The 23,133-nt window shown below is 39.6% G+C and overlaps 1 protein-coding gene across 4 annotated transcripts in view; it reads right to left on the bottom strand.

Moving 5' to 3' along the window:
- The window catches only part of NCOA7 (nuclear receptor coactivator 7), a 144,611-nt gene that overhangs the window by 75,717 nt on the left and 45,761 nt on the right, over positions 1-23,133 (bottom strand). The window lies entirely within an intron of this gene.

Below are 23,133 nucleotides of genomic sequence, written 5' to 3'. Positions count from 1 at the left end.
CTCAATTTTATATCCTCCATACTTATGTCTCAAAAAAAATCACTGGGAAATGCTTTAGACCTGAGGAAATACTAGATTCTTCTATAGGCTATAAAATGTTAGGTATTTTTTATCAAGATATGAAGCTACCCTACTACAATGCCATGTTTAGTGTGTTACATTTTTTTTCAAGTGTTTCTGGTTTCAAGGGTACCTTTGGACGGATGGGCAAGCACATTTATAAAAACAAATCCTTTATAATTGGCTCACACACTGAGGAGCAAGGTTTGGCAAGGTATGAACTGGTTGAGGTCTGAGTAATTCCTCTCCTTTACATATATGATAGTAGTAGTGAAGAAAGAGCTGCATTTCCTGAGATAGAAAATGCCACAATGACAACATATAGTTGTTATGATTACTAATATAATAGCTGACTGATACATTAGTTAACATATTTGATGTTTTCAATTCTTCATTCCTAAGTCAAAGACGTATAACAGAAGTTTATAATAATTCACTGAAATCCAGTAACTCAAAATATTTTCCAGTTGATGTATCACCCTGGTTAACTGACGTGTCACCCTGTACTCACTAGTCCCTCTTAAGAATGTTTTTACCGCCCCAGAATGTAAAGAATAAGGGCCTTGGTCTCTACTATACATGGCAGTCTGGTCATATATAAACATTTTTAAAATTAGTATCATTTTTCCCCCTTCTATCTAGGCACAGTTGGCTTTCTCACACACGTCTATTTCCTTTGCTCTCTTGAGCATCTATACAATTTGATGTTGGGCAATGGATGAAATGTTTTGGGAGAAAAAGGAGATAACTATAGGATCAAACAGGGACTAAGGTTTGATGTTATGCTGATTTGCTCTGTAATGTTGGAAAAATTAACAGTCTAAAGAGGTCCCTCACTGAGGCTTAGCTATCTAACGGGGTCTTTTATTAGGATCAATTGAAAAAATATGTATCAACAGTAAAATACAAACAAACAGAAACAGTAGAATATACCCAAATGCAATCATAGGATGACATGAGAACTAAACATGGTATAGTTCATGCTTAGTTCAAAAAGTTCATGGTATAGTTCAAAAACTCAGCTTTTGAGATAAAGGTACCATACCATGTTCTAACAAAACATTTCAACTAAGCTGTTATTCACTGAGCAGCCAAGTTCTTATATTTTCATTGTTAATAAATGAGTATATGGCCTAGGAGAAAGGAAAGCTGGAAAAAAATCATAAATGAATATATTGCCCATCTCTTAGCTTAGCTCTCTCTTTAGGTTTACTTGTTAAAAAAACAAATAAGAACACAAACTAAACAAAATTGGAAATTCATAAAAAGGAATTATATCCAGTAAGCATGTTTTTATTTTCTATCCTCAGATTTTAAACTGTTTTTTTCTGGTAAAAGAGTAGGTGGCTCTTTGCAAAGGTGCGTCAGATAATGCTCCTAATAAAACAATTTCTCTCTCGATCAAGATTTCTGTATGAGGCTGAAATTAATATGCAGTAACCTGGTATCACACAGAGATCAGCTCTTTGCTTAGGGAGGTCTATGCAAAGAGCTGATCTCTGTATCCAGAGGACATGCTGATCTTGTTCTGATATACTGGTTTAACAAAAACATGCTTGAGATGAACGTTACTGCCCACTTCCAAAAATGATTCCTTCCAGGAAGGAGAGAAAAGAGACTTCAAAAATTAGTTCTGTGCAGACTGAGATATGTTGCTGCTTCTTAATCTCCTGAATTTTTCTACTGTAAGTTAATTTAAATGTCCTTATTTCACTGTTCCCACTATAATTAAATTCACTCAGATCTAGGGCACATGTTTTGGTGAACAGCAGCACTGTTGGAGGCATCTCGTTAGAGATTTTCACACGTGGAAATAACAAAATGGGATACATTGTTTCATTCATTTCCCCCCCTTTCCACACAGACAATTATTGTCAACCCATATAGCCAAACATAGTTGTTATTTCAGAAGAAAAAAAAAAGCTAGATAATAGCAATACCAAATTGTTTAACAGAAGACAGAGTACAATTTAACACTTCAGTAACTTTACAATCAGCTACATCTTTTGTTTTGACTAGAGAACTCATGAGAATTTGTTTCTCTGGAGGTTATCAATATGAGTGGAACATTCTGATCCTGTAACTGGAAATCAGATGTGAGTTCTGGAAGCCCACTGTAAAATCCTTCCCCAAAGCATGGAAATACATTGTTAATACTTTTCTAAGGGGGGGATAACTGCCAATCTGATAAATGTGGTATAGTTAATGCTCTTCAAACATTCCTTTTTAGGGCTTTTATCTTTTAAGCCTTCCCTTTTGTTCTTGGAAGCAGTATCATTCTAAGACATTCTCACAAAAGGGTTTTGTGATTACTAAATTAAGATAACTGGAAACAAAAAGTTACATAAGAAAATAAACTCCCTTTATTTCACCAAAGCTTTTTTTTTTTTTTTTTTTTTTGTGGTAAGCGGGCCTCTCACTGTTGTGGCCTCTCCCGTGGCAGAGCACAAGCTCCGGATGCGACGTGCAGGCTCAGCGGCCATGGCTCACGGGCCCAGCCGCCCCGTAGCATGTGGGATCTTCGCAGACAGGGGCATGAACCCGTATCCCCTACATCGGCAGGCGGACTCTCAACCACTGCGCCACCAGGGAAGCCCCTCACCAAAGCTTTTTTAATGGCCCCAAATGTACACATTTATATGGTGGACTAAAAAAATTACTTGGGGCTTCCCTGGTGGCACACTGGTTAAGAACCCGCCTACCAATGCAGGGCACATGGGTTCGAGCCCCAGTCCAGGAAGATCCCACATGCTGCGGAGCAACTAAGCCCGTGCGCCACAACTACTGAGCCTGCGCTCTAGAGTCTGCGAGCCACAACTACTGAAGCCCGCACACCTAGAGCCCGTGCTCTACAACAAGAGAAGCCACCGCAATGAGAAGCCCGCGCACCACAACGAAGAGTAGCCCCTGCTCGCCGCAACTAGAGAAAAGCCCGCACAGAGCAACAGAGACCCAATGCAACAAAAATTAACTAATTAATTAATTTAAAAAAATTTCCTGGCAAGTCATCTTAAACAGATGAGTGATTGAAAATGGTGAGACATATTTAACATTTGATTGCTGTGAATCCAAAAAAAAAAACCCCAAAAAACAAAAAACTAAAAACCTTTTGTGATGCTCATTTGTCTTTGTTAAAAATACATCACAGTTTCATATAACAAGTGTTTATTACACAATCTCCTCTCACTACTGTAATCGAGCCCTGTCAATTCTATTTCCTAAATCTCTCCCTCTCAAATACACCTCTTTTTCTTGGTCTCTGCTCCCATGGAATGATTTCAGGCTTTCATCATCTCTCTGACTGAACTATTTTTTTTACAATATAATTTATTGTTCTTTGTTTTATTATGAAAATAATATGTGTTCATACTAGGAAATTTTGAAAATGCAGAAAAATAAAATAACACTTAAATCAAATGAAATGCTAACACTAAGAGGCAATCACTGGTTGGGGGAGAAAATGTAAAGGTAGGGGCAATTACACTAGTCAGACCTTCCCCAAGAGCAGAAGAATGAGGCAGTGTGGCTCACCATCGTGATTCTGAGCTTCTTATACGTACCTTTCCATAAAGGATATTAAAGGACTATATAAAATAAACAAGGACCTACTGTATTGTACAGGGAACTATACTCAACATCTTGTCATAACCTATAATGGAAAAATCTGGAAAAGAATATATATGTATGTATGTACGTATAACTGAATCTGTTGTACACCTGAAACTAGCACAACGTTGTAAATTAACAATACTTCGATTTAAAAAAAGGAATACTAAAGGACTTATTTTGGAATCTCTTGGCTCTTTTTACATTAAAATTGTGTGCACTTGTAAGACATATGCACACCTCACTTTTTCCCCTACTCGTATCCTAACCCAGAGATAGCCGACTACAGAAATAAATAAGGTGATACTGCTAAAGAAAGCATTTTTTTAGTAGCTCAATGAAAACTGTTTTCCTCTGAAGCTTTTTCCTTTACTAAAGGAAATAAGTTCAGAGCACTGGAGGCCATCAAAGCCAAGGGCCTGGAGCAAGTTCCTTTCTTTGTCTCTGCAGAGGTCTCCCCTGGTGCTTGCTGACCGCCAGTGGAATGTAACACAAAAAGGCACCAAATGGAGAGAGGAGGTTTTCATTAACACTAGAGTGAAAGCTTCATGAGGGCAGGGACTTGTTTAGGTTTTGTTAATGCCATACTCCCAGGGCCTATGCATGGTACACATCAGCTATTCAATAAATACTTCTTGAAAAAATAAATAGACAAATGAGGTTATGTTCTGATTTGTTTGAGATCTACTCTCCTACAAACATGCCATTTCACAGCTTTCTTTGATTAGCAACATGTTCTCAAAAATAAACTCTCATCTCCTTATCTAGATACTTAAAAATATATTAGCCACATATAATTAAAAATAGAGTAAACTATAGACTTCTTTAATTAATATTAACTTAGCTCTCTATGACTCTTTCTTTAATTCTATAATCTGAGGTCCATGTGTTTCTATAAAAAGTGCCATAGACATAAATATCTAGCACAGCACTGTCTAATATGGTAGCCACTAACTAGCTACCTGTGGTTATTAAATGTAATAAAAACTAAATAAAAATTTTAAATTCAGTTCTTCAGTTACAAGAGTCATATTTTAAGAACTCAATAGAGGCATGTGCTAGTGGGTACTGTATTGAACAACACATGTATAGAACACTTCTGTCATCACAGAAAGTACTGGACAGTGCTGCCCTAGAGCTGACTCAACAGACAGCCCTATTAGCACGAGACTAGAGGAAAGACTGAAGACAGAAATCGTTTCATATTTAAAGCTTATTGAGTATGTGCATAGAATACGTCTACAAGGGTATAACAAAAAATTTGTAAAGTGAGTTTCCAGCTAAAGAAAGGTAGTAGCTGTGGGGAAAGAGAGAGTAAGAAAAATTACTTTCTGCTTCTCTTTTATATATTTCGGATTTTAAACCATGTACAACATCTAGTCCCCCCCCCAAATTTTTTTAAGTATTTAGTCTTTGAAGTCTCCTTCCTACAACAATTTAACACATATATTGTCACATTTTTAAAATTGAGTTTTACTTTTTAAAAAAGATTATTACAAAAAGTTTGAAAGAGCTTTCTTCTAACAGCAACTACTATTGAGTTGACTAATGAACCAGGCACTGTGTTATGTACTTTATAAATATTATCCTATCCTCACAAAAGGCCAAGGAGGTAGGCAATCTTATCTCCATGTTACAGATAAGAAAAAGAAGGCTGAGAAAAATTAGGGCCACTTTGCAAGGTCACAGGGCTTGGTTAAGTTGTAGAACAGGAATTCACAATGGCCACAGGGCCTCCAGGATCTCTCCTAAAGGTGTTATGGCATATATATATACCTTGACTTTAAAATAAAATCCACTGGGCTTTGGAAATTCTCTGAACTATTTGAGGGAGAGTGGTTTGGCAACCTGGTAGGCTTCAATGGAGAATATGCTCACAGGAAGGAAAGAGGTTCTGGGCTTGGCTGTCTGACAATCAGTTGTGACCTTCTTTGGAAATAAGATAAACCCTCCAGGACTTCTAAGGTAAACAAAAGCAAGAGGTTGACATGATTTTCAAGGTCCTGTCTGCCTCTAACAGTTGGCTGAGCTTAGGAAATGTGCTAAAGCTATTTTTGAGGTTAAAAAAAAAAAAGCCTTTTAAATCCAAACTAAACCTTCCTAAGAGTCTGCACTTTCCTGTGCCCCCTCACATCTGATTACATCTTCCACTGCAGAGCTTCCAGCCCTGGGAAAATCCAGAGGTTAAGAAAGAACACCCTTCATATACAAAGGATGTTCAAAAAACAAAACAAAAAAAAGGCAAAGAAGCTCTGCTCTACAATTTGGAGCTAATACCTCCATGAAGAAAAGTAGAAAATGTCAAAACTGAGCAGCCAGGGAGGCGATATAATCTTTTTCTTTTACTGTTTTTTTTTTAAGTTTTTTCATTTTTTAATTTTCTTAAGCATACCCCTTGATGTCTCATTTCATCCAGTTACAGGTAAAGAGGGGATGAGATTTGGTCTGTGGAACTCCAGAGAACATATTAATAAGCAAGAGGAAGTCACAAAAAAATAAACATTAGTTCAATATAACTTTCTAACAGAGCAATCCAATAGTGGAACTGGCTGTCTCACCAAGAAGGGAACTCCCCGTCACTGGAAGTATTCAAGCAGGCCAGGTCCAAGTTGTGACCTCCCAAACTGCATGTAATAGCCTTGCATATTTTTTATTGGAATATAATTGACATATTATTTTAGCTTCAGGTGTACAACATAATGACTCAATATATGTATATATTATGAAATGACCACCATAATAAGTCTAGTTAACATCCAGACTCAGGGAAATGGGTGTTGCCACAGAATAAGTTCAGCCTGTGAGCCAGAAACATCTGTGTTTGAACCCTCATTATTCTTTATTAGGTATGCATCTTCAGGCAAGTTACTAAATCTCAACTCAGGTTCCTTGTCTGTGAAAGGGAAACAACGGCCTCAGATGGGGTATTTTGATGATTAAACTAAGTAGTACACGGACAGCTTACCTGTACTATTAAACATAACCTGTGCCTGGCTCCCAGTAAGAGCTCAATAACCAGATGTTCCTACTTGGTTGTGCCACTGTTGTTGTCACTACTTGGGGATTTCTCAAGATCCAAGAAAATGAGGTAACATATAAAAAGAGTATAACACAACAAAGAAGGTGTCTGAGAGATTCTAGACATTATTCTTCTCACTGTACATAAATATTAACGTTAGTTAACTGTGCTATGAATTTAGACACCAGCACAAAGCTATTTATTATTTCTAGGAGAACATCACTTTTGGTATTCCATTTCATTTTGTGATTTCACAAACTGAAGGTCAGTTTTCTGTTTCCACTGCAAATTCCCAACTGGGATAAACGCCAAATAAAATCAAACTTAAAGCTGGGGGTCGGGGGGAATCATTGAAAATCAAAACAAAACAAAACACTCACCTAATGAAAATTCTCTCTTGGAATTATGATCAAATAAACCCAAAAAGTTCAGGAGTAATCCCTGGAAAAATCTGTAGATGTACCTGATTCTAGTGCCACCCTTTGAAATGTGCCTTCCTTTTTTTCATTTAGTCTAATTTTGATCATGAAATCCCCCTCTCCCCCAGGAGAATTCATCAGTTCAAATGGAAAAACTCTGGTTCCACAGGACCAACACAGTTAGAAAATGAAATCCTTTGGCTTTGAGTTCACTAACCAGCAATACAACCATCCAGATGAACACAGGTAACAGAATTTCCCTTGGCCTCAAGAAACAACTGCGTTCCAATAAAGACTGCTAAACAGAATGCCAATCAGGGACACACCACAAAATTTTCCCTTTTCTAGGATTTCTTTGTGCTATTATAACAGTGCTGGAATCAGCAGATCTGAGGGGACTCTGGTAATCAAAGTGCAGGTGCCAGGAGTGGACGTAAACAAATTGTCACACTTTCAGAGAAGGCTTGGGGGGGTGGCTTCATAAGGGACATTTCAGAGAACCTTACACGCTCCCCCCAGTACCAGGATGACAATGGTACTGCCACAAAATGGATGCCTACTGTGTAGAATGTTTGCCTTGTATTTACGAAACAAGACAGGCTTTTGTTGCATATATAGAGTGCCTGTGTGGGAGTCTGGTTCCCTTTTCCAAAAATCAGGACGCTGAGTCACAACGTGAAAAAGGTACATGGGAACCAACAGTACGTACAGACAATAGCAATATAAACCTCAGCCATAGACTGAGGAAGGGAACCAGAAAAGGGAACTTGCTCTGGGAGATGAGAGAATTGCATTCTGCTAAGAGTAATCGACAAAGTTCTGTAAATATAATATAATATTTAAATATTAGGAATTTTACTGCTTATCAGTCAAGAATAAGCTGATAAACACAGCAATATGGAAATTAACCAAAATCTGCAAACAGAAATGTTAAGAAATGACTAAGTATTTGGCAGTTTTTAAATTCCCTTTTGCTTTATAATGGTATTATGTATATAGTTTATTTAACTTAATATCATCAAATCAACAAGCTGTATTAGCTTCCTATGGCTCCTGTCACAAATTACCACAAACTTGGTAGTTTAGAACAACACACACATATTCTCTTACAGTTCTGAAGGTCACAAGTCCGAAATCAGTCACGGGGCCACACTACCTGCAGACACTCTTTCCCTGCCTTCTCCAGCTGCTACAGTTGTATTCCTTGTGGCCCCTTCTCCCATCTTCAAAGCCAGCAGCACAGTTTCTCGTTTCACTGTCACACATTCTTCCCTGCAGTCAAATCTCCCTCTGCCTCCTTCTTATATGAACACTGAGACTGCATTCAGAAGCCAACCCAGAAAATCCAGGATAATCTCCCCATCTCAAGAGCCTTAACCTAATCTTATCTTCAAGGTCTTTTAGCTAGAGAAGGTAACACTCCCAGGTCTAAGGATTAGAAGCTAGATATCTTTGGGGGTCATTATTCAGTCTACCACACTGGCTAAATTAGCTTTTGCATCATAAATAATTGTAAACTGAGCAGCATATCACTGTAGTGTCTTAGTTTCCCATGTCTAAATCATTTCTGCATCTATGTAATGCACTGACTACGTTACTTGAAAAAGTTCACTCCTGTCAGTGACCGGCAGTAAGCAAATATTTCTCAGGGAAAAACAAAAAGTTTACTCAGGACCATCTTGAAATCTAAAGGTACAATGAAAATACCACAAACATGAGCTCTTATTTTATGTTGGGTGACTGCAAAACAGCCTCTTGGAGGTGGAGATATTGGAAGGAAAATTTTTAACAGGCAGGATTTCTAAGGAGTTCATCTCATTTTCATATCTGATTTCTTTAATCTTCACTGAAAACAAGTATTCACTCTTTATGACCAAAGCCAAGAAGTCCTCCAAATATTTTTTTTCTTTTACTAGAGCCCCTTAGCGTGCCCAGAAATCTTTTTTTTAAGTCAGTTAACTATTTTTTAAAATATCTTTTACTCAGAATGAATCATATGCTCAGACTCCCCAGTGACATTTACAGAAAAGAGCGTTGGGATATATATTTCAATGACATATATATCTCAGCATAACAGCAACATATTTCAGGGACACAATTACAGAAAATTTTGATTTATTGAAGGCATTTAAGCAAAACAAGCAACTAATTAAAGAATACTACTCTGAAAATTTTCAAGCAGAAATACGAAGATGCCAGGGATCTTGTTCTCAGATTTTAACCTAAGTCCCTGTTAACTGCTTAAACTATAGAAACATGGAGAAAAATAAGGCTGAAAAAAGACAATCCTGAAAAAAAATCAGTTTAGTATATAAATTAACATTCTCCTGAAGGCCTAGTGCGTGAAACACAACATTTATGATCAGCAGGAATGGCCTGCTTACAGAAAACAGTTATGAGTGGCATAAAATTATAATATGCTCTAACTCAACTTCTCTCACCCTTCCAACTTTTAAAATATATTCTAATAATTTTTAATTGCTTTTAAACAAGTTAGACACACACATATCCTTTGTATGATAATGTTATTTCAATGTCATAAACTAGATATGGGATCATAACTCCTCCTATCATTATAGGTACTTTCAGAAAGAATAACCTTATATCAGGCATGAAATTTTTTGAATTATTTTGGCAGATGCCCATAATTTAATTGGCTTACATACAGTATGTAGATGTATTTCTTCCAATTAATATATACTGGTCATGTCCTTGGGGAGTAACATTGCTCAAAAATAAAATTCAGGGAATGGGAGACAAGTAATACCTACTTTGAAATTTTTCCTTACTGAAATTAGTGTAGAACTCTGGGGTAATTCATTTGTGTGTAAGGGTGAGCCAAACATAGATTTTTGAAGAAAAATCCTGGCCTTGCTTTCATGTATCTGAGAGCCCATCTCTAGGGTGATGATCTTCCAACCACACAGCAGTCTTGGTCAGGGTCTTCAAAAAACCTCATCAGTGGTCGTCTCTCAAGTATACTAGTTTGCTTGTAACCAACCAAAATAAACACCTGTGGTTTAATAAAAAATAATATTTGATCTTTTTCTTCCTTTGGTTTCTGGCACAGAGTTCCCAGAACATTTGATATCTCCTGAGTGACGAGAATGTCTCTGTATACTAATGAGATGACTCTGGTATGTGTGGGGAGGAGGGGTAGGGAGTGAGGGGGCCTAGATAGCTTCAAGATAGGGGTTGGTCACCAGAAACACCAAGGCTTGATTAGAAGCTTGGAACTTTCAGCCCCACCCCCAGACCTTGAGAGAGGTGACAGAGGGGAGGGGCTAGAGATTCAGTTCAATCACCAATGGCCAATGATTCAATCAATCATGCCTACCCCGTGAAACCTCCGTGAAACCCCTTAAATGACAGAGTTCAGAGAACTCCCAGGGTTGGTGAACAAATCAATGTTCTAGGAGGGTGGCACACCCAGAGAGCACATGGAAGCTCTGTTCTCCCCACCCACATACTTTGCCCTATGCTTCTCTTCCACTGGGCTCTTCCTGAGTTATATCCTTTCTAATAAACTGGTAAATGTAAATAAAGTGTTTTCCTGAGTCCTGTGAGTCATTCCAGTGAATGAGGAAGGGATCATGGGAACCAAATTCATAGCCAACTTGGCTGTATGTATGGGTTGACTCGGGATGTGGAACTTACAAGGAGCATCTGGGGTGAGGGCAGTCTTGAGAAACTGAGCCCTTAAACCTGTGTAGTCTGACACTTACTCAGAGCTGTTAGTGTTAGAATTGAGTTGAATGTTTGGACACCCAGCTGGTATTGGAGAATCCAAGAATACCAGATGCTAGACTTTGCCAAAGAACCAACCTTGAACACAGCAGAGAAGATGGAGGTGAGACTGATAAAGACCTGTGTGAAAAACATGCAGGCTCCCCCTTCCTCTGATGAGAGTTGAATGATTGAACACCTGCTGGCAAGTTCTGCTTGGTCCACAAACACTTTCTAAAAATCCAAATGACCTAATGGTGAGCATTTAAAATGGGGACATTTTACATTAAAATCCAGATTTCAGGCTGACCTTGAAGAAGTAGAAGACACAATAGCACTGGACTAGAGCCCCACATGGCAAAACAGGATGGAGCAGAGTGAGAGCAGCCTCCCTCCTTCATATCCTCTCTTTTCACTCATAGTCACTGCAATAAAGGGCTCTTATGGATGTTAAAGACACTACCACTAAATTTTTAGTGTTCCTCTTATCTAGGATGTGAATCCTACGTAATTTCAGAATTAAAGGCTAGGAAGGGCTTTGTCACCTGGGGAACTGGTGTGCTCCACTCATGATCAGGGAGAACTACGGAAAGGAGTCCCTTTATATCACTAACCATGAAGTAGTCATCCCTCGGTACACATGGGGGATTGGTTTAGGACCTGCAGCCAGATACCAAAATCCATGGATGTTCAAGTCCCATAGTTGGCCCTCCATATCGGCTAGTTCTGCATCCATGGCTTCAACCAACCCCAAATCCTATATTAAGCTTTTGATCCACAGTTGGGTGAATCCAGGGATGCAGAATCTGCAGATTCAGAGAGCTGACTGTATTTATTGAAAAAAAAAAATCTGCATATAAGTGGACTGAGGGACTGAGCAGTTAAAACCCATGTTGTTCTACGGTCAACTGTAGTTCTGAGTCAACTACACAACTAATAACATGCCATTTAGTGTTCCATTTTTCATCTCAATTTATAATGTTCCCTAGCCTAGACTTTCAGTTTTTAATTAGTATTTTACAATTTTTTATAAGGGTAACACAGAGAAAATATATGAATATGTGGATAATTGCAACCTCATTCCTTGTGCTGCCTCCTAAGGGAAACTCTGGGTTTGATTCTCAGCTTTTTCCCCTTTCCCTGGTTCTGGGCTTATTGATACAAATGTGAGAAATAAATTAGCAGGAGGAGAGAAGTGGAGAAGAATATACAATGAGAGAGGAAATAGAAGAAAAGATACCGGGACTTCCCTGGTGGCGCACTGGTTAGGAATCTGCCTGCCAATGCAGGGGACACGGGTTTGAGCCCTGGTCCAGGAGGAGCCCACATGCCGCAGAGCAACTAGACCCGTGTGCCACAACTACTGAGCCTGTGTGCCACAGCTACTGAAGCCCGTGTGCCTAGAGCCCATGCTCCGCAACAAGAGAAGTCACCACAATGAGAGGCCCGCGCACTGCAATGAAGAGTGGCCCCCACTCGCTGCAACTAGAGAAAGCCCGCATGCAGCAACGAAGACCCAATGCAGCCAAAAATAAATAAATAAAAACAAATAGATTAATTAATTAATTAAAAAAGAAAAAAGAAGAAAAACACCTAAAAATGAAGGTGGAAAGAAGGAGAAAGGTAAGGACTGACTGGATTTGAGGAGACCCTTTGTGTAGGTTTCAAGACAGAGAAAGTTTGGGGAGATAGCTGACAGCCATGTAAAAGTTCAGAGAGATGGGCAAAGAGGATTTTTTAAAAGTTCTATTATATATAATGCATTTACTCTCCTTTTGGATGTTTTCTGAGAGGTGAAGTAAGTATTTGAATTATTTTCAATTATTTTCACTGTCATACTTATTTCTTTGAATATGACTTAATGCTGGGACTGGACCACAACAAGTCTGCTTATATATATGGGTTACATAAATGTAGTTTTTATAAGGTGCCTCAAATCTCTATGGAATAAGATGGGGCATGAATGAATGAATGAACAGATAAGAAATAAACAAACTTCAGTGCTGCAATGATAAAGCAGGCTAATTATAAGTTATCTATGTCAAATTCCACAAATTGTTAAAATCCTTGAATCCCACCATGTCACATAGACTAAAAGGGACTAATACCACAAGTGAAGTTGCTTGATACCTTTACAATGACAGAAATCAAACTCTGCCCAACACCAACGTACTAATTTAAAGAATATAAGGTGCTCTGAGGGGGACAACTACCCTGAAACCTAACAACTCCCCCACCACTCGAACACCTGCCCATTTCCCCAGATAAAGAGAACTGGACTTTTCCATCATTAACTCTTCTTCATACTTAATATGTCACTTGGCACACGGAAGTGAAACAAAATTCATTATATGCCATTAACTGAGTAATCAAACCACCTTCTCCAAGAGCAGTCTTTACCAAGAAACTTTCACTTTGACTTTATTACATTTTCTTTTTGATTTTTTAATAGTAGTTGATAAAAGGCGAGGTAATTTCATATAGATTTGCATTTGTTTATGTAGCTTTAATTGTTCTGATCTGAGAAATTCCTTTTAATTTTCGTACACATTATGGAACTCTTTTACACCTTTATAATATTGGAATAATAGTCATCCAAATTTCCTGTGGATTTCCATGTTCCTGTGTTAGGCCGTAAGAAAACTCAGCTGGACTTTATTTTGGCTGAGATTGAAGAAGCTTCTGAACAAAACCAAAATATAATGATAACAATATTTCATAAGATGAGGGAAAATAAATATGTTTTTAACTATCACTGAGACGCTCTGCAGGGAGTATACTAGCTGCAGTTCAAATGAAAGTCAAACAAAGGAAAGTTTCATTGCTGTTTATATGGATTAGCGCAAAGAAGCCCCAATCAGTAAAAAGCAAGGCTCAGGGCTTCCCTGGTGGCGCAGTGGTTGAGAGTCCGCCTGCCAATGCAGGGGATACGGGTTCGTGCCCTGGTCTGAGAAGACCCAACATGCCGCGGAGCGGCTGGGCCCGTGAGCCATGGCCGCTGAGCTTGCATGTCCGGAGCCTGTGCTCCGCAATGGGAGAGGCCACAACAGTGAGAGGCCCGCATACCGCAAAACAAAACAAAAAAAAAAGCAAGGCTCAATATTTAACCCATGTATTACACATTACAATTTCACAGCCACATGGGAAAAAACTAAAATTCAGCATTTATCAACTATTATATCCTTAGTAAACCTATTATACACACAAAAAATAAGGAGTTTTTCATCAACATATATTAATTCCTCTATATTCGGATATTGTTTTAGGGGACTTGTGATGTTAAAGCACTAAATTGAGTTTTCAGAATTCTACATAAAGCTGTCACAATATTAAAGATTCTAAAATGGTAAAATAATAATAATTTAAAATGATAAAATAATTACCTAAGCTAATAAAAAATTTATCTTTTCCATCTTGTTTTCCAAGAAGCACAAATCATAAAAATTCAGGTAGGAGAGTAATCTCACTGAATTATCTATCCAGTGATGGGATTAACAATTATATTTACAGACTCTTTCCAAACACTCCAGTGCCTAGAAACTCACCAAGACGCAACATACATCATTCTTCTTTTTAAAACTCAACTCCAGTGCCTAGTTCAGTATCTGATACACTATAGATAATTGTAGTAGACTTTTGTTGACCTCCCTACAATCTGTTCCTCCTTGTTTTGCCATCAAGGACCAATTTTCAATAAATATACCCTTCCCCCGCTTTTAATACCATATCTGGGTAGGGTTCCACCCCAGCTCCAGGGACGAAAAACACAGTTGGTCCTTGAACAATATTAAGTTTGAACTGCACAGGACCATTACATGGGGATTGTTTTCAAGAGGTAACACTACAGTACTACATGATCTGAGGTTGGTTGAATCTGTGGATGCAGAACCATGTACACATCAGAACTGCAGATATGGAGAGCCAACTATAAATTATATGTGGGTTTTTGACTATATGGAAGGTTAGCGCCCATAACTCCTGTGTTGGTCAAGGGTCAACTTTAACCCAGGCCAATCAAAGCACTGAGGCTTCTCCTGCACAGCTGCCCAGAACCAGCGCATGATCGAAGCTGGTCCAATCAGAGTGAACCTCAGGACTCACGTGAACTACAGGTAACACACTCACTTTGCCTACTGTTGCACAGGGGAGATCCTGTGTTGTCAGTGTTTATCAAGTAAATCCTGGGAAGGAAGACAAAAGAATGGAAGAGCTTATATACAGAGAAACTGAGTCATGACGACATCATTTGGGGCCCAAATCAAGGTATTCTTTAAGTCAAATCTAAAATCTATCTCAGGACTTTTTAACTTATTGGTGCCAGTAAATCCCCCAACTCCTTTCCCCCTAAGCTGGTTTGATCTGTTTCCTGTTACTTGATACCACCCACCCCTCAAAAAGAGAGTTCAGACTATTATGTAAATTTACATGTGAATGACCCCAAAATGTGGACTGTCTGAGCTAGGGTTGGATAGCAGCTGGGAAGTTCACCATCTTTGTCATGTGACAATAAAATGGATGCCTGCTGTATCCTAAAACTAGATCATGTGTCTATCAGGACCACATTATTAGGAGACTTAAGAGAATTTTTAGGATTCTAGAGTAAACTGTCTACTTATTTAGCCTTCAGTAAGGTCTTCCAAAAAGAGACAAGTTTGGGCTGTAACTGATCTGCTGAAAGTAGAGCCAGATGAAAATACGATTTCACGAAGAGAAAACCTTTGTTTGCGGCTAAGGTGTGGTGACCTAGAGTCTTGCAGAGGTGGGAAAGCCAAAGTATCTGACCCAAACTAAAGTCAGTACGAGGAACGTAGGTGACTTCACTATTCTTTTTTTTTTTAAGTCTTTATTGAATTTGTTACAGTATTGCTTCTGTTTTATGTTTTGGTTTTTTATTGGAAAGCAAAGTGTTAACCACTGGACCGCCAGGGAGGGACGTCACTATTCTGAGATGAGGATTTGTGAGAAGCTGATCTTTCTCAGGCTCCTTACCTCCAGTTATTCCCTCTGCCAGACACACATGATGATGGCCCCATTGCACAAATGCAGCAGAAATACAGCCCAGGGCTCCTAAGAAGGAAATCAATAGTGCCTCCCCAGCTCAGGTCACTGGTTTTCACTGCCCTGAAGCACAGACCCAGAGGGTAGTGCTACTCTCAAGGCTAAGGAGATGGGCTGAGTAACAGCCCACAGCTGAGAGACCAAAATTCTCAAGCCAAATTCTATCTTCATCCAAAGACCATGGCTCCGCCAAGGCTATGGTTCTGGTTTCCAGCCATGGTGTTTGGCCAATGAAAACAGAATGAAAGCCTGCTAAATTTTTTAATGGAACTGTATTGCCAGGAAAAAAAAAAAACCCTGATTTGTCAAACAAAATGGACTTGTAACTGCTCAACTCCCAAAGGAATCCCTCGATCCTCAAATCTATGCCATCAGAAGATGGCTACTAGAGAAGTCCAGCTCCCAGAAGGCTCCTCCTCCAAGCTGTCATAACAGTGGATGAGAGTAAGCGGCTCTGAGCAGAACTGGGGCTGCCCTAAGGCGCCCAGGGAACTGATCCGCCGCCAGAGCAGCAGAACCTGCCCTCCGGCCAAGTATAGCAGACCGCTGGCCACCGTGCGCGCCTTCCCAGGTTGCCTTTCCCAAACCGGAGTTTTCTTATTTTTATTTTTGGTTTTTTCCAAATGGGAGTTTTCACTTAGGGAGACTTTAAGCTGGACAACTAGATGGGCTCTTTCCCATCCAGGAAGGTGTGAGGCTGGAGCTGAGGCAGTCTGCTGGTCACCACATGATGAGGGTTCAGAGCCACCCTGGCAGCTCCCTGTGGGGTCCGCGAATGGAGAGGAAACAGCTGAGAGATATAGTGTATGAACCCACTTAGTGCCCTGTCTACTCCTGGAGACTTTTTTTCCCACTTGCATGAAAAGGAACACTAAACAATGATGACTTATAAGTAAATCAACAGCATTTATAAAGTTCTGCGTGAGACTGAATACCACATTCCACCTCTGAAGTTTCTATCCATTGGTTTGACTTCCCGCTTGCACCAGAGAACTGAGATTTCTGCTCCTTGTGGCAGGCCTTTCAAAATGTGAGACAGAGAGCACACCCACCCCTCACACCAAGTTTTTTTCCTTCTTCTGACTAAATACCTCCAGTCTTTTCCATTTCTCTTCACACAAGATACGCATATGCTTCTACTATGCTCATTGCTCTCAAACGAACACAGAATCTCATCTGGGCCTGGGCAGGCAGGCATGGAATCTGCTATCCTCTCCTCAGGGTGACACTAGCTGCTTAGGGCTGTCACAGCCCACTGTCCAGTGTGGAACAGCCTCTTAGAAAATACTGGTGACTGGATGGATGGTAAAGGAGGAAGGGAAAAAAGAAAGGAAGGAGAGAAAGAAGAAAGAAAAATAAGAAAGACATAAAATGAGGAAAGACAAAAAAGGCAGGAAAAGAGAAGGAAGGAAGGGGGAGGGAGAAACTTAATAGACCAAGACATCCCCAAGTAGCAACTTTTAAAAGCATGTGTTTTACAGCAGAATGGAAGTATCCTATGAAAAACACTGCTTGTAGCCGCACAGCACAGGGAGACCAGCTCGGTGCTTTGTGACCACCTAGAGGGGTGGGATAGGGAGGGAGGGTGGGAGGGAGACGCAAGAGGGAAGAGATATGGGGACATGTGTATATGTATAACTGATTCACTTTGTTACAAAGCAGAAACTAACACACCATTGTAAAGCAATTATACTCCAATAAAGATGTTAAAAAATAAAAAAAAAAACAAAAAACACTGCTTGTGGGAGTGCAAACTGGGAAAAAATTTTTGGAGGGCAATTTGGATATTGACATTTTAACTGTACATAGACTTTGATGACTGCTAGGAGTTTATTCTACAGAAATATTTGCATAAAAACACAAAGATATGTATAAAATGCCATTCAATGCAACAATGTAATAGCAAAAAAATGGAGCCATCATGGAAAGATGTCTATATTATATATAGCATTAAGTTTTCAAAAAGGAAGCTATAGCAAGTAAAAGAAAACATGATTATATATGCATGAATATTTCTGAAAGGATAGGCATGATTCTATTACCCAGGTTACCTTTGAGGAACAGAAATTGCAGAGGAGAGGGGGAAAAAAGAAGGTCAGAGGACTTTAAAAATCATGTGTGCTACACTCTTTTATACTGTTTGAATTTCTTATTGTTACCACTTACTGCTGTTTCAAATCATGAAAAAAGGGTAAACAGGGAACTCTGTTCAGTACTCTGTAGTGACCTATACGGGAACCGAATCTAAAAAAAGAGTGGATATATGTATATGTATAACTGATTCACTTTTCTGTACAGCAGAAACTAACACAACATTGTAAATCAACCATACTCCAATAAAAATTAATTTAAACCAAAAAAAATGAAAAAAGGGCGAGCCTCTGCAATTAGAAAAAAACGTGTTCTTTCTCAATTACTCTTCTGTTCCTCTAGTCCCTATTTCTCGTTCTAACAAGAATAATGCTTCAGTGTGCAGTGTCCTTGACCAGTTAGGATACCAAGTTTCTTGGTGGCACAGATGAATTACACACTCATCCCAGCGACACTGCAGTCACAGAGCAGCTGGCTTCAGGAAATGCTCCACGCAGGGTGCAGCAGTGATGGAGCCAGCAGAGGCTGGGGGCTGTGAGGCCCCAGTAGACGATTTCTAATTCTGGTCTCATCTGACCCTTCAGCTGCAATCAACACTACTGACCAGATGTTTTCTGGCCTTGTTGACACCACCGCCTCCTGGTGTGGAGGGGTCTCTTCATCTCAAACCCCCTGTGCTTGTGTTCAGGAGGAAGGTCACCGGCGACAAGGAGGTGGTGCCCAGGTGAACAATGATGAGATCAGAGAGACTGGCAGAGGCTGGGACACACAGGCCTTCTACCAGAATAAGGAGTTTAGAGTTTATCTCAAGGGCTATGAAAAGCCACTGGAAGATTTAGTGCAGAGAATGAGATGACCTGATTTGTGCTTTAAAAGTTTTTCTCTGGCTCCTACATGAAGAATGGGTTGTAAAGGGCAAGGTTGCAAGTGAGGAGATCAGTTAAAGGCTATGGCAGCAATCCAGAAGAGAGGTGATGGGAATTAGGAGATGAAGTGGACGGATTTAGGTTATGTTCTGGAGGTAAAGTCCACAGGGTTTGCTCATGGATTAGGTGTGGAAAGTGAGGGAAAGAAGGTTAAAACTGACTCCTAGATTTTTGGCTTAAGCTAATGGGAAGCCTTGCTTACTGTGAAGGGGAAGATGAGGGACGGAGCAGGTTTGGGACTTGTCTCCTCACACTGTCTTCTCAGAAGACTCACTGCCCATGCTTCCACTTTTATTCCCAAACTCCTGACTCTCAACTTTATACCTTCAGCTCTGGATTATGCTCCAAGCTTCTTCCCTGTGGATCCAATCACCTACTCCACTTTTCTATGCGCTCTTCACAGCACACCAAACTCAAGATGACCAAAACTGAGCCTGAAAGTTGCCTCCCCAAATCCTGGTTTCCCTGAGGTGAAACTTAACACTATGTACTTACTGGAGTACATACCACTATTCATTAAGCTGTTTACATAGAAACCTGGACCCTGTATTCTGCTCCATTTCGATCTCCACATTCCACCATTGCTATTTCCTACTGATTTTACCTTCCTTCTACCTTTATACAAGCTCTCCCTCTACCGAGAATGCATCCCATCACCCTTCAGCTACCTCATCCCTATCATCCCTCAGAGATCAGGTCAAACATGACTTCCTCAAGAAGGCCTTCCCTGATCCCCAGCCTTGGTTAGGTCTCCCAGCTACAGACTCTCTGCTGCCATCTATCAATACTTTCTCTTTGCAGCACTTAGCAATAGTGTAATGGAGTAATTACTTCAATTAGCTGTTTAATAGCTGGCTCCCCCATTAGAATGTAAACTTCATGAAATAAGGGACAGTGCCTGTTTTAGTTATCACTGAAGGCTCAGTGCTTTGCACAGTATCCAGGCTATACAACAGAACCAAAATATACATTTGTGGAATGAGTGAATGAATGAATGAAAATTCCCTAACTAGCCACTAGCTGACCCTGGTTAAATAACAACCTCTCAAGACTCAGTAACTCAACTCTACCAAGAAGTGAGCTTAAGTGGTTTTTAAGGTATTTTGTAGCCCTGAATGTCTATAAAAATAAAAAACTAAGTAAATAACAAATATAAACCACGTGGTGATTCATTATTCAGAAAATAAAAAATCTTCACTATGTTTTTTTGAAATTTCTTAGAATTTTCTTACAGCTGCAGAGGACTATTTTATGTCCACATGTATTTAATAAGTATTATTTATATCAATATTTTTAAGTCACTTTAGTTGTATCTAGTGATTTCAGATAGTGTTTCATGAGAGCTTGCTTTCCATGATTAAAACCAAACAGGTTTGTTTATTAAAAACAAAAACAAAAATAAGCCACCCACAAGTTCCTTTTAATACTCTCCCACTGTGTATCAAAATACACCTTATTTTTAAAGATTCTTTATCGTTTCTCAATAATCTGCCTACCAAATATTTTTGCATGCATTATGATTTGTAAAAAACAATGAAAACTTCACAGCTTAACATGACAGTTTTTTTTTTAAAGGGCCATTGTTATTTCTCAGAGGAAACAATTTTGTAGAACCAACAGAAAGGAAGGAAGAAACAGAGGGAAAGAGGCCCTACTTATGCTAGTGACTGCTCTATAATTTCTCTACCGGAAGAAGCGAGGGGCCGAACTGAGTTTTAGAAAGCTTAAGGAAGACTTGGGGACTTGTGTTAAAGCTGCATCTTTTATTAGGACTACACGTTTCTTTGGGGTGGCATGGAGGAGTACTGATGGCAGTGGCATGAGGGAGGATGCTAAAGCCCCCAAGCATCCTGCCTCCACCCAGACTGACACCAAAGGCCTGCCCCACTTATTTCTTCTAAGCGTTTTAGTTGTCTGCCTAGACAACTAAATAGTTTATGTGTCTGTGCGTGATCTTCACTATGAGCACATTTTGTCTTTCCTGGTTTCTGCTTCTTCCTTAATTTATCATTTTCTCCACAATGAGGTCAAACTATGAGAATCACTTAAAATTTATGACCTTGAATTAATAAGTCACTAAATTTCTAGGACCAACAGTTTTACTCTATGGTCACATAGATTAGAGCAAAATTTTATCTTGAAAAAATTAGTTTCATTAAACACAATTTCTAGAAGTTGGAAAATAATTTACATAAGATGCAAGAAAGAAAGTTATTCAGTGGCTCCAGAGAGAAAGTGAAACTAGTAACAGAATTTTGGTGGGCAGAACATGTGGCAGGGGAGAGAGCAGGCTCAGAGACCGTGCCACATTGGGGACACAGGATGATGACATCACACTGGTGTGAGATCTGGACCAGCCTGGCTGTGTAAAACAACAGAAGCTGGGCTTCCCTGGTGGTGCAGCAGTTGAGAGTCCGCCTGCCGATGCAGGGGACACGGGTTCGTGCCCCGGTCTGGGAAGATCCCATATGCTGCGGAGCGGCTGGGCCCGTGAGCCATGGCCACTGAGCCTGTGCGTCGAGAGGCCTGCGTACCGCAAAAAAGGAAAAACAAAACAAAACAAAACCAACAACAGAAGTTTCTGAGATCCTAGCTTCCTTCATGAATCCTGCCAAAGAACTTCCCATTTGTAGCAGCACTTCCCTAGGAGGTAAACTTGGTGCTGTGTTTCATTATACCTGGTTGTGAATTCTCAGTAGCCCATCAGCCAAAGCTGATTTTAAAAACTCAACTTCTAAGTCGGAAAGAGAATGACAAATACCATATGATATCACTTATATGCAGAATCTAAAATATGATACAAATAAACATATCTATGAAACAGGAACAGACTCACAGACATAGAGAACAGACTTGTGGTTGCCAAGGGGGAGGGGGGTGGGAGAGGGAAAGATTAGGAGTTTGGGATTAGCAGATGCAAACCAGTATATACAGGATGGATAAAAAACAAGATCCTACTGTATAGCACAGAGTATATTCAATACCTTGTGATAAACCATAATGGAGAAGAATATGAAAAGAATATATATATATATGTATAACTGAGTCACTTTGCTGTACAGCAGAAATTAACATGACATTGTAAATCAACTATGCTTCAATAAAATTTAAAAAATTAATATTAAAAAAATTAAAAACTCAACTTCTGAGCATCTTTGGTACCCTAGACCTCCATGGGCCGTAAATGAAGCCTCTTTACTGACCAATGACAAATGGGACTTGTTAAAACTAATTGTTTGTGGGCTTATGGACTCATTCTTCCTCTCCAGAATTCAAACTTCAATCCTTCATTAGCATTACCAATGAATTAATGTGTGATTTCTTACCTAGCAAGTAATAAATTAATTCAGTGCTTGTTTTATTGGTTGCTATAAGAGTTAAAAGAGATACTGGGGGCTCCCTGTAAGGGAGGGGGGTTTGAAAGCAACCAAAATTTGACCAGGTTGGGTTAGTTAGGACAAAGCGGCAGAGAACCTCCTAACAATTATCAAAACCATTAGTCAAGAGGAACGTGTCCAGACACATGGTCAAGGGATTGATCCACAATGGAAAAAAACTGAAATGATTCTCTAGTGACTTGGAAGTTCTGGGTAGGAATCTTGTGGATTTGGTTCTTCAACGATGTTTTCCCCTTACCTTTCAGCCGAAGATTGTGACTGTAAATCAAAAGGAAGATATCTAAGTATACAGTAGATAGTGCAAGACAACTCACCCAAATGATCTAAGGAAATCTCTCTCAGTGTCCCAGTCACATGCAATCCCATGCACTTTCATGTGACCATGCATCTACCTAGTCTTCCCTCCTTCATTCTCCCTTCATGGTATCTGAAGACAGCCCAATGTCACATTGTTGATGATGATGCCCAAGCTCCTGTGGACAGTCACTTCTTTTGCCCCACACTCATAGCACTTGGCAGTCACACCAGTTCCAGTATTTATCCCACTGTTACTACATTATAAGCATCCTATTATTACACCAGACCGTGCATTCTTACAAGTGTTTGCTGAGGGAAAGGACAGATGAGTATGACTTCAAGGCCAGAGTCTAAAAGGGAAATGGCTCAAGAGGCATACGTTCTTTCAAAACAATTCTGCCAACTCCATCACAGATGAGCCTGCTGAAGAGGCAAAGCAGAAAGCATCTCCAGAAACAAATGTTTCCTGATGAACCCATGTTTTCAATGGGCATGAATAAGGGATGGCAGAAAGGCACATAATGAAACTCAAA

This window comes from Mesoplodon bidens (genome assembly GCF_964165515.1).
Source record: "Mesoplodon bidens genome assembly, chromosome: 12".
Classification (NCBI taxonomy): domain Eukaryota; kingdom Metazoa; phylum Chordata; class Mammalia; order Artiodactyla; family Ziphiidae; genus Mesoplodon; species Mesoplodon bidens.
This window is presented reverse-complemented; position numbering and strand designations above follow the sequence as displayed.